Consider the following 10,646-nt stretch of genomic DNA (forward strand, 5'->3'; position numbering starts at 1 on the left):
TGGCACACCTCTCACCCCGCCCGTAAGGCTGGAGGTGGTTCGCTCCACGGCCTATCTAGCGCCGACCGTCCTCATCCTCCAAATAATACGCCCGGCGGAGCTTTTCGATGATTTTGAAGGGACACCCACGAGCTTCAAGCTTGCGCGTCGCCGAGCTTGACTTTCTTCAAACAAGGTCGCCGACACGGAATGATCGGGGATGACGCGGTTGTAGTTTTGCTTCATCCGTTGACGATACGCCATCACCGAACGGATGCCTTGGCACGCTCTTCGTCGACCAAATCCACTCCGTATTCCTCCGCTCGGCATTGCCTTCATCATAACATGGACCGGATGGACTCAACGCCGACCTCAGGAATGACGCTTCACCTCCGTACACGGATGAAAAGGTGTAACGCCCATTCCTTCCTTAGGGTTGTTCGGATGGCCCATAAAGCGCTCGGCACTTCATCGCCAACTTCCTCCCAAGTGGTCGAGCCGAGCGCGGGATACGGAGAATTTCCCGGTTGACCACTTTGCTCGAGGATAGGCCACGGATGTGAAATGTTGCTCAATCGTAGCTCTTGCACCAATCCTCTAACATCTTCCATGTGAATGCCGCCCGTTGTCGGACACTAGTCGACGAGGATGTCGAAACGACAAATGATGTGTCGCCGATGAATTTTTAACCATTTGTTCGGTGATCTTTGCAGTGACTCGGCCTCCACCCATTTGGAGAAATAGTCGCCGCCACTAGTAAAAATTTCCTCTGTCCGGACGCCATCGGAAATGGACCGACAATATCCATTCCCCATTGGTCGAACGGGCATGAAACGCTTGACGCCTTCATTTCTTCGGCCGGTCGGTGGGAGAAGTTGTGATAGTTCTGGCATGAAAGGCAGGTAGATACTGTCCGAACGACGTCTGTTTGTAAAGTTGGCCAAAAGTATCCGACCAAGAGGATCTTCTTGACCAATGAGCGCCCGCCTGGATGACCCCCGCATGATCCTTGATATACTTCCTGGAGGATGTAAGCTGAGTCCTCCGAGCTTACACATTTCAGCAATGGGCGCGAGAAAGCTTTCTTGTAAAGCTGATCTCCAATGAGTGTAAACCGACCGGCTCTTCTCCTGAGGAGTCGGGTTGCATATTCATCGGAGGGTGTGGTGCCCGAACGGAGGAATTCTATAATAAGTGTCCTCCAGTCGCTTGGAAACGTGAGGCCTTGCATCCGATCGACGTGTGCCACCAGCAGTACTTTTTCAATTGGTTGCTGAATGGCAACTGGTGTTATTGAACTTGCGAGTTTGGCTAACTCGTCTGCTGCCTGGTTCTCCGTTCGGGGGATCTTCTGTATAAGAACCTCTCGGAAAGTAGCTTTGAGTTTTTCAAAGGCCTCAACGTAGAGTTTAAGCCGAACATTGATTTCAAAGGTGCGAGAAAGTTGTTGAGCGGCCAACGTGAGTCCGAATAGAGAGTCACCCGACCCACGTGCCGCCTGCAATCCGGTTATGAGGGCCTCATACTCCTCCGTTGTTGGTAGCTTTGTAATCCAGACCTGACGGATAGGTGCATCTTCTCTTCTTGAGGTGAGAGCAACAATATTCCAATCCCGAGCCGAGTAGAGGACCCATCCACATATATTCTCCACATAGCTTCGGCTCGGCCTTTGCACTTGGTCACAAAATCAGCCAGAGATTGGGCTTTGATCGCCGAGCGGGGTTGATATTGGATGTCAAATTCACTTAATTGCATCGTCCACTTGATGAGCCGTCCGGACGCTTCGGATTTAACAATACTCTTCCGAGTGGACTGTCCGGACAATGATGGTGTGAGCCAAGAAATACGGTCGCAGCGGCTAGAACTAAAGCAAAGGCCAACTTCTCGAGCCCGGTGTAACGAGATTCGACATCTTTTAAAATGTGGCTTAGAAAATACTCTTAGCGCTTGCCCTCACAAGTCTTGAGCCTCTGACATGCTCTGACGACAAATAAATATCTGATGACTCACCCCGATCGGCAGCTGGGCGGAGAATTAAGATATGTCTTCAATTCTCCAAAGCTCGGTCACATTCTTCATCCCACTGGAATTTAGTAGCCTTGGATCTTGAAGAATGGAAGGCTCCGGTCGGCGGTTTTGGAGATGAATCTGGACAAAGCAGTTATCCGGCCGGTCAACCGCTGCACTTCCCTTGTGTTTCTAGGAGGAAGCATGTCTTGCAGAGCTTTCACCTTGCTGGGGTTGGCTTCAATTCCTCGCTCGGTCACTATATATCCCAAGAAACACCCTCCTTTTGCTCCGAAGAGGCACTTTTGGGGATTTAGCTTGACTCCATATTTGCGAAGCGTTCGGAAGGTTTCTTCCATGTCCTCGAAGAGATCGGCCGCTCGGACGGATTTGATAAGGATGTCGTCCACATAGACTTCCAGATTACGCCCGATCTGCTCCTTGAACACCTTGTTCATCAAGCGTTGATAGGTGGCCCCGGCATTTTTCAATCCGAACGGCATCACCTTATAGCAATATGTGTCGTCGGCCGTTACGAAGCTTACTTTTTCTTGATCTTCCCGGGCGAGCGGCACTTGATGATATCCTTGATAGGCGTCAAGCATGCAAATTAATTCGCAGCCGGCCGTAGAGTCCACCAGCTGATCTATCCGGGGCAGAGGATAGAAGTCCTTGGGGCATGCTTTGTTCAAATCCCGAAAGTCAATGCAGACTCTCCACTTGCCGCCCGGCTTGGAGACCAATACCACGTTGGCCAGCCAGCTCGGGAACTGCACCTCGCGTATGTGGCCGGCCTCCAGAAGTTTTTCTACTTCCGCCCGGATTATAGCATTCTGCTCGGCACTGAAATCCCTTTTTCTCTGCTTCACTGGCCGAGCATCCGGTCGGACATGCAATTCATGCTGCGCTAGGCTTGGCGAAACCCCGGGCAACTCATGTGTTGACCAGATGAAGATATCATGATTTCGTTGGAGACATTGGATCAGTTCCTCCTTCTGTTCCTCCCCCAGATTAGAGGCGATAAAAGTTGTAGCCTCCGATCGGGTCGGGTGAATCTGTACTTCCTCTTTTTCTTCATAAATTAAAGAGGGCGGCTTTTCAGTGATGGCATTTACCTCGATTCGGGGTGCCTTCCGAGCAGAGTTGGATTCTGCTCGGACCATCTCGATATAGCATCGCCGAGCTGCTAACTGATCACCCCGTACTTCTCCCACTTTGTCTTCGACGGGGAACTTCATCTTCTGATGGAAGGTGGAGACGACCGCCCGGAACTCACTGAGCGCCGGTCGTCCCAAAATGACGTTGTATGATGAGGGAGAGTCCACCACCACGAAATTTGCTGTTCGCGTCCTCCTGAGTGGCTCTTCCCCCAATGAGATAGCCAGCCGTATTTGTCCGACCGGCTGCACTTCGTTACCCGTGAACCCGTAGAGCGGCGTTATCATGGGCAGCAACTCGGCTCGATCAATTTGCAGTTGATCGAACGCCTTCTTGAATATAATGTTGATCGAGCTCCCTGTGTCAATAAATACGCGATGAATAGTGTAATTTGCTATTACCGCTTTGATGAGCAGAGCGTCGTCGTGGGGCACGTCTACTCCTTCTAAGTCTCCGGGCCCGAAAGTGATTTCCGGTCCACTTGCCCGCTCTTGGCTACAACCAACTGCGTGGATCTGTAGCTGCCGGACGCCCGCCTTTCTGGCTCGGTTGGAGTCTCCTCCGGTCGGCCCGCCAGCAATAACGTTAATCTCGCCCCGGGAAGTATTGCTTCTGTTTTCCTCTTCCCGAGCGGACGGTCGTGACCGTTCTCTGGACGCCCGGCGATTCTCATGTCTCGGAGATCGGTGTCGATCGGGTGTCTGTTGATGTCGCCTTTCAGTGCGGGTCCGGTCAGCTTCATGGGTCCTTTGTCTCCTGTCGATGGGAGGAGACCGTCGTTCGGCATTCCTGGGGACGGGATTGACCACGAAGGGAAGACTTCGACAATCCTTCGTGTTGTGCGTATTCGTCTGGTGGAAGGAGCAGAACATAGGGGTCCACCTCTTCTTTGGCTTGGGCCGAGCGGCAGCCACTTCTTGTACGTGCGAATCGGATTGCTTCAGCTTTCGGTCCTCTAGGTGGCTGCTGAGCGGCGTGCTGTTTCCGCTCGGCATGAATAGGTGCCCGCTCGGTGGGAGTTTCCTTTTTCCGGGCGGCTTGTGCTTCTTCCACGTTTATGTATTCGTTGGCCCGATGTAGCATATGATCATAATCTCGGGCGGCTTTCGGATGAGCGACTGGAAGAAGTCCCCATCCACAAGGCCCTGAGTGAAGGCATTCATCATCGTCTCCGATGTGGCCGTTGGGATATCCATCGCCACTTGGTTGAATCGCTGGATGTAGGCTCGAAGCGATTCTCTTGACTCTTGCTTGATGGCAAACAAGCTGACACTTGTCTTCTGATAACGCCGACTGCTAGCGAAGTGGTGGAGGAAGGCCGTTCGGAAGTCCTTGAAGCTAGTGATGGATCCGTCCGGCAACCTCCGAAACCACCGTTGAGCCGATCCCGAGAGAGTTGTAAGGAAGACGCGGCACTTTACTCCATCTGTATATTGCTGGAGTGTAGCCATGTTATCAAACTTACCCAGATGATCATCCGGGTCCGTTGTTCCATTGTACTCGCCGATCGTCGGAGGCACGTAGTGCTTGGGTAGAGGGTCTCGTAGAATAACCTCCGAGAATTGACGATTGATCGGCTCGGGAGATGAGTCTGCTCGGGGAGCTTTCTCCTTCCTGTCATCCCGCCTTGGCATTTCGTCTGAAGAAGAGCCTCTATCTCTTCGAGCTGGTGCGGTTTCAGGGGTGCGAAATAAGGCCCGATGGAATGCGACGGTGGCTTGAGGTGCTTCCGCTCGGCCACCAGACGCAGATGTTGCTTGTTGCTTCGGCCGTTCGGCTGATGCTTTTTGTTTTTGCTCCATAAGTTTGGTGGCCCTCATCTCGACTAGAGCATCGAGTTCTTCTGTTGAAAGCGTCACGGTGTGTTGTCGTCCAGCCTCGTCCATTGTTCCTGTTCGAATGCAGGTGCGTTCCCACAGACGGCGCCAATTTGATCCTGTTCGAACCAAGGGTCAACGAACGCTGGGGATGCGGCGCTCCTTGCTGGGTCCTCGAGGGCTCCGGTGAACCTGCAGCAAAACCGAGCCGGGAGGGGTGTCCCGGCGACGGCCCTCCGACGCTCAAGTCAGGCGAGGAATAACAAGAAGGTGGTCTACAGATCAAGATGAGGACATGCATACCTCCGGCGAAGAAATGGAGGCCTTATATAGACCTCCCGAAGAAGCCTAGGCGCACCAATCAAAGTAACCACCTGCCTTTGACCATGCCCAGGTATGGGTCTGTCAGAAGGGCCATGCCCAGATATGAATATGTCAGGAAGATGTCCATGAGGCCATACTGCTACTGTATCAACCTTTCCGGCAGCGCGAAGAGGAAGTCGATGTTTCGAAGGATGAGGATATCGGCGTCGAGGAAGGCCACCTTCTCGTACTCGGTTATCTGCCACAGCCGGAACTTGCTGTGTTCCACTCGTTGTACGCATCCCGCTCGGCCCTTCGATCCTCCTGCCTTGGCGTCGGAAACCCAAACCCTTGGATGGGTTATGTCTAGCCCCGCTCGGACTTACTCAGCTGCTCGGCGTGGCCATTAACCGCTTAGTCAGCCCTTCATCGGTCCTCAAGCTGAGACCCTTCAGGAAATGGGTCTCCCATTCTTACCGCCGGATCACTACGCATTCATGCTTAGGCATGGAATAAAGTTGGGCTAATAGGTTAACCTAACTTAAACATATTGTCAAATATCAAAAAGGAAAATATTGTTAGTGTAATCATCCTCGGGTCAAGGTTAACTAGTTTGACTAAGCTCGAGTGAGTTCGAACTTGAGTTTCAATATTTGGACAATATGTGGGACAATATATGAGAAGAGGTCAAATGAGTTAAGATTGATCAGATATTTGACGATATATAAGACGGGAGTCAAGTAGGTCATGGAGGACTGATACTTGACTAGAAAGCCCTAACCGGAGGTTAGGCAAAGTAAAATCCTAACTCGGGAGTTAGGCAAGGGCAAAGACCTAACTGATGGTTAGGAAAGACAAAGTCCTAACTTAAGGGTTAGACAAAGGAAAGTTCTAACTGTGATTAGACAAGGGAAAAGATCTAACTAGAGGTTAGGCAAGGCAAAGTCCAAGTGGATCAAGGAGGACTGTATGTTGGCAAAGGAAAGTCTAAGTGAATTAAGGAGGATCACACATTTGCAAAGGAATGTCCAAGTGCGTAAGGGAGGACCACACATTGGCAAAGGGAAAGTCCTAAATACGATGAGGCAAGAATAAAATCTAAGTGGGTCAAGGATGACTACACTTGGTGATCGAAAGCCCAACGGGAAGTTGACAATGTCCAAGTGGGTCAAAGGTTGATCGGATATTTGGTGGGAAAGTCCCAACAAGTCATGGTTGATCGGATGTTAGGTAAGAAAACCCTAGATTTGGATTAAGCAAGTTAGAGTTGGGTAATAGATTGGGACAATCAATTGTGTAAGATACGATAATTAAATAATAAGTGTTATTGAGGAAATAATCTTACAAAATTTATCGGGAAGTTTTAGAAATATTTCTGGATCTAAATGGAGTCTGTATAACACGTTTAAAGGGATGAATAGGTTAGGCTCAGAGAAAGCCTGTTTGGAATATTACATGAGTAGGAGTTAATGGATTTAATTAATCTAAAGTTGTTGTTAACCTAAGTATATAAACATAGGTTTTCCCCATTTCCTCCGCCTGAACCTTTCTTCCTTGACTCTTCATCGCGTCGCTCACCCTCCTCACTTGTGCGCTGCCGCTGATTGCTAACCACCGACGTCACTGTCCGCCCTTCCCTTTCGTCGACACATTACTGCTTTTCTAGGAAACCCCGTCGCGAGATCTCTTCCCCAGTGCCACCCTGTGTTGTTTCACCTTGTGTCTCTCCACCAGCTAGTCCTGTGCCCTAGATTCTAGCGATCGGGCCTCTCCCACTCGCGTCTCTGCTCAATGTCGTCGCTATCGCGAGTTGCCGCCAACACCGATACAACCAACCGCCATCCCAAAGACTACTGTTGCATTTTTGTCAGTTCCGAGCCCAGCCAACCATTGTCACAACCATGGTTGATTGTTGCTCCTGTCAGTGGCTACCAGTAAGCAAACCGTGTCCGAGCTACCTCATCTGCCGCCAATTCAGCCATTGTCACCGTTCTGACCATCACAACTGTGCGACCATACTCCGGTAACAGCTTCGTGGCTAGCACAGTTGATCGTGGTTACCACTTGCAGCATGTTTTACTAAAACTAATTGTCACGCCCCAAAGGAGTCTCTGCCAGACAAAAATCCGACAGCACCTCCTCTGTACGGCTGACAATCTGAAGCATCACTACAAGCAAAATACATCAGCCACATGCGGCTGGAATATTTATATACACAACCACGCAGTTATAATAACAGCCCACACGGCTGGAATGAAACAATCACAACCACGCAGTTATATATAAAACAGCCTACACGGCTGTACCAAAAACCAACACAGCGGAAAAACGAAAACGGAAAGCCCACACAAGACAAATAGATACAATGCATGCCGGCAAGGCTTAAACACAAATACAACACCAAAACTATAAGATAGCCACATGGCTATACACAAATACAATGCCAAAAATAAGAAAAGAATATACAAAGAAAGCAAGCGCGATCTTCGGATGTGACGTAGGACCCGGCAGACAGGATACTCCGAGCGACACTCCAACCATCTACCTGAAAACATAAATATATACATGCGGTGGTGAGTATAGGTAACTCAGCGGGTAATAGAAAAGATAGTGCATGGTCTATACATAAAACATGGAGATCACAAGTATACAGTCTCAGTAGGGAATATGAACATGGTCATACTATCATAATCAATGCATCTGAACATACCTGACATAATAACCTGACATAAACTGTACAAAGCACAACTAACATAATGACAGATACAAACCCAATCTGGAATCGACACCTGGTACAATGATCAGTAAACTCACCGGATCTGCAACAGATACACCCGTGACACCTGTGCAATATAAGTACGACTGCATATACATGTAAAATAAATGACATGTATGCAGCATGGCAACCAAATGCAACAATCATATCGCAAACAAATGCAACATACCACAAACACATGCAACTAGTATCTAGTAGGCATGTATGCAAATATAACCCCCAGATGCACCGTGCATCATATGCAAAAGTGCATGCATGCTCCATGGTCACCCCCGCCACCTCTCCGAACACCACGACCCCTGTATGGCCGAGAGGCTTGGGTCTGTGACGACTGTACTACCCTCCAGCCCACTATATAGTGGTCGAGGCGGACAGTCCGCTAATAGCTATCTAGCTAAATAGCATCAGGGTCCCTGACTGCTCACAACGCCGGATCTCACTAAACCTCGTGACCGGGTGGCACGACAGGACTAGCAGCAACTGCTCCAACTACCACTACCCATGAGTGGCCGAGTGTGCGGTGCTATTCCCAAACCAACTGACGACTCTCTCACCACAAGGGAGACAATGGTCATCAGATGCAATGAATGATGAACATGATATATATATATAATCATCATCCATGCAACAACCCCAAACCTCATAAATACCTCCAACATGAGTATAATCATCATGATACCTCCCCGTATCCCACCAAACATATGTACCCGCTACACATGTATAATCAACCAAAAATCTCCAACAATCCCACCAGACACATGTACACAAAATTATAAGTACAATCAACATGTATCCTCCAATAAAAACACCTCAGACCCGTGTATAAACCATAAACACACAATCAACACAACTCCTCCAAAAGTACATAGTCAAACCCGTGTGTACATACAACATGCAAAAGTAGGGTCAACATGATGACTCCTAAAACACATACCAAGCTACACACAATCCACATTATATACCCAATCAGCATGGTAATACTAACAGCCCAACAATCCCTATAAGACATACTCTACACGTGTCATCACAACAGAGTAGATATCAAGAGTGGAGACTGTATCAGAATTAAAGAGATCATCACAAGGGTCAAGCATAAGTATCATGCAGGAAAAACAACAACCGATCATGATATAAGATAAAGCAGCCTAATTCATCCAATAATAACCATGCACTAAGTACAAGAAAAACTACATAGAGGCAAAGGAAGAAATACCCGCCTTTATCTGTCGACCGCGTCAAACAATCCAATCCCATGTCGAGACGCTCGCCTCGAAATAAAATCCTGTGATCACATAATATATTTAGCTAATTACATAGGTAGCAAATAGCTAAATAAACTCCCCAATCTAATTAGAAAAACCCCAATCGAAATAATTAACCTAATCCCTTAATCCAATTAGGTTCACTCCAACTAGATCCAATATCTGATTAATCTTCCAATTAATCCTCAATCCAACTTCTCCTAAATCTAAACATAATCCAAACTCATCATAAATCCACAAATTCCAACCCAATACAAACCCTAATCACTCCAACACATACCAATAACGATCATGTATCCATTTACATAAATCATTCACCCAATAACCATCACAGAGTCAATTTCGGATTAGGTCTACCCATTAAAAATCTCCAACAACATAAATAGAACAATCTCTATTAATTTTGTTATTACTCCAGGTCAATCAACATATAAGACACCATTGGTTAAACTCCAATTCCAAACTCGTCCCCTTTTCATAAATCTGTCCACATGTTTATATGTAATCAAAACCAGACAAAATCTATAACCATTAGCAACCCTAACAAAACAGATCAATAATAGATCATAAGCACACTTACCCTGATGTGCAAACAGCGATCAGAAGTCTATCCCTTAGCCACACTTTGCCCTGTTGATATCAACCCTAGCAAAGAATCAATTCCTTCAAGAATCAATCCAATACATCAACAGAACAATCCCCTATTAACTAGGTACTGAACAAATCATACCTTAATTCCATGTCAATAACCCCTTCTCCAATGGTCCACCGGCCTAGTAACATTTCTTGTAACAAGTGGCTGATGACAGTGTAGATGGCAACAAAATCTCAGCTGGAACAGAAGCTCCATTGCTCGAAACCACAGCACCCAGGTGAGGCAATGAGGGATCGAATCTAGGGTTCAGATCCTCTTCCTTTTGACCGGCGATGGGTTGCTCGAAGCCGACGGTGCTGTGGCTCAGCATCGGCCTCCCACGGTATCAGCAGCGTGGCCGGAGGAGAAAGAGAATCAGGTTTCCGACGATGGATCTGCATCCCTTGCGCTCGCATGATCGGAGGAGAAAGAGAATCGACTGTCGATGATGGATCGGGAAGATGGAGAAATCGCAAGAAAAGGCAAAAAGGCTCGGGTTCGGTGGCAGGCCGTAGCTTGACCGCAAGAAGGGTGAGAGGCTCCACGCCGCGATAGGGAGAGGAAGGGGAAAGGCTCAGCCGGTGATGGAAGAAGTCTCTCCATCGTCGTTAGGTCGCCTGCTCGCGAGAGAGAAAGGGGAAGAGAAAGAAAAGTCGGGATCGGGGAAGGAGATAAGGAAGAAGAGGGATTAAGGATCGGAGGAAATAAAA

At 48.3% G+C, this 10,646-nt stretch overlaps 1 long non-coding RNA gene across 1 annotated transcript; it reads right to left on the reverse strand.

Moving 5' to 3' along the window:
• Positions 1–9,271: 9,271 nt before the first annotated feature.
• LOC121983187 lies at positions 9,272–10,292 on the reverse strand. The gene is made up of 3 exons (XR_006112419.1): positions 10,033–10,292; positions 9,883–9,947; positions 9,272–9,322 (listed from the first exon to the last, which is right to left on the reverse strand). It is a non-coding gene; the product is annotated as an uncharacterized LOC121983187 (long non-coding RNA).
• Positions 10,293–10,646: the final 354 nt, after the last annotated feature.

The sequence above is a fragment of the Zingiber officinale genome, chromosome 5A (genome assembly GCF_018446385.1).
Source record: "Zingiber officinale cultivar Zhangliang chromosome 5A, Zo_v1.1, whole genome shotgun sequence".
In the NCBI taxonomy this organism is placed as follows: Eukaryota; Viridiplantae; Streptophyta; class Magnoliopsida; order Zingiberales; family Zingiberaceae; genus Zingiber; species Zingiber officinale.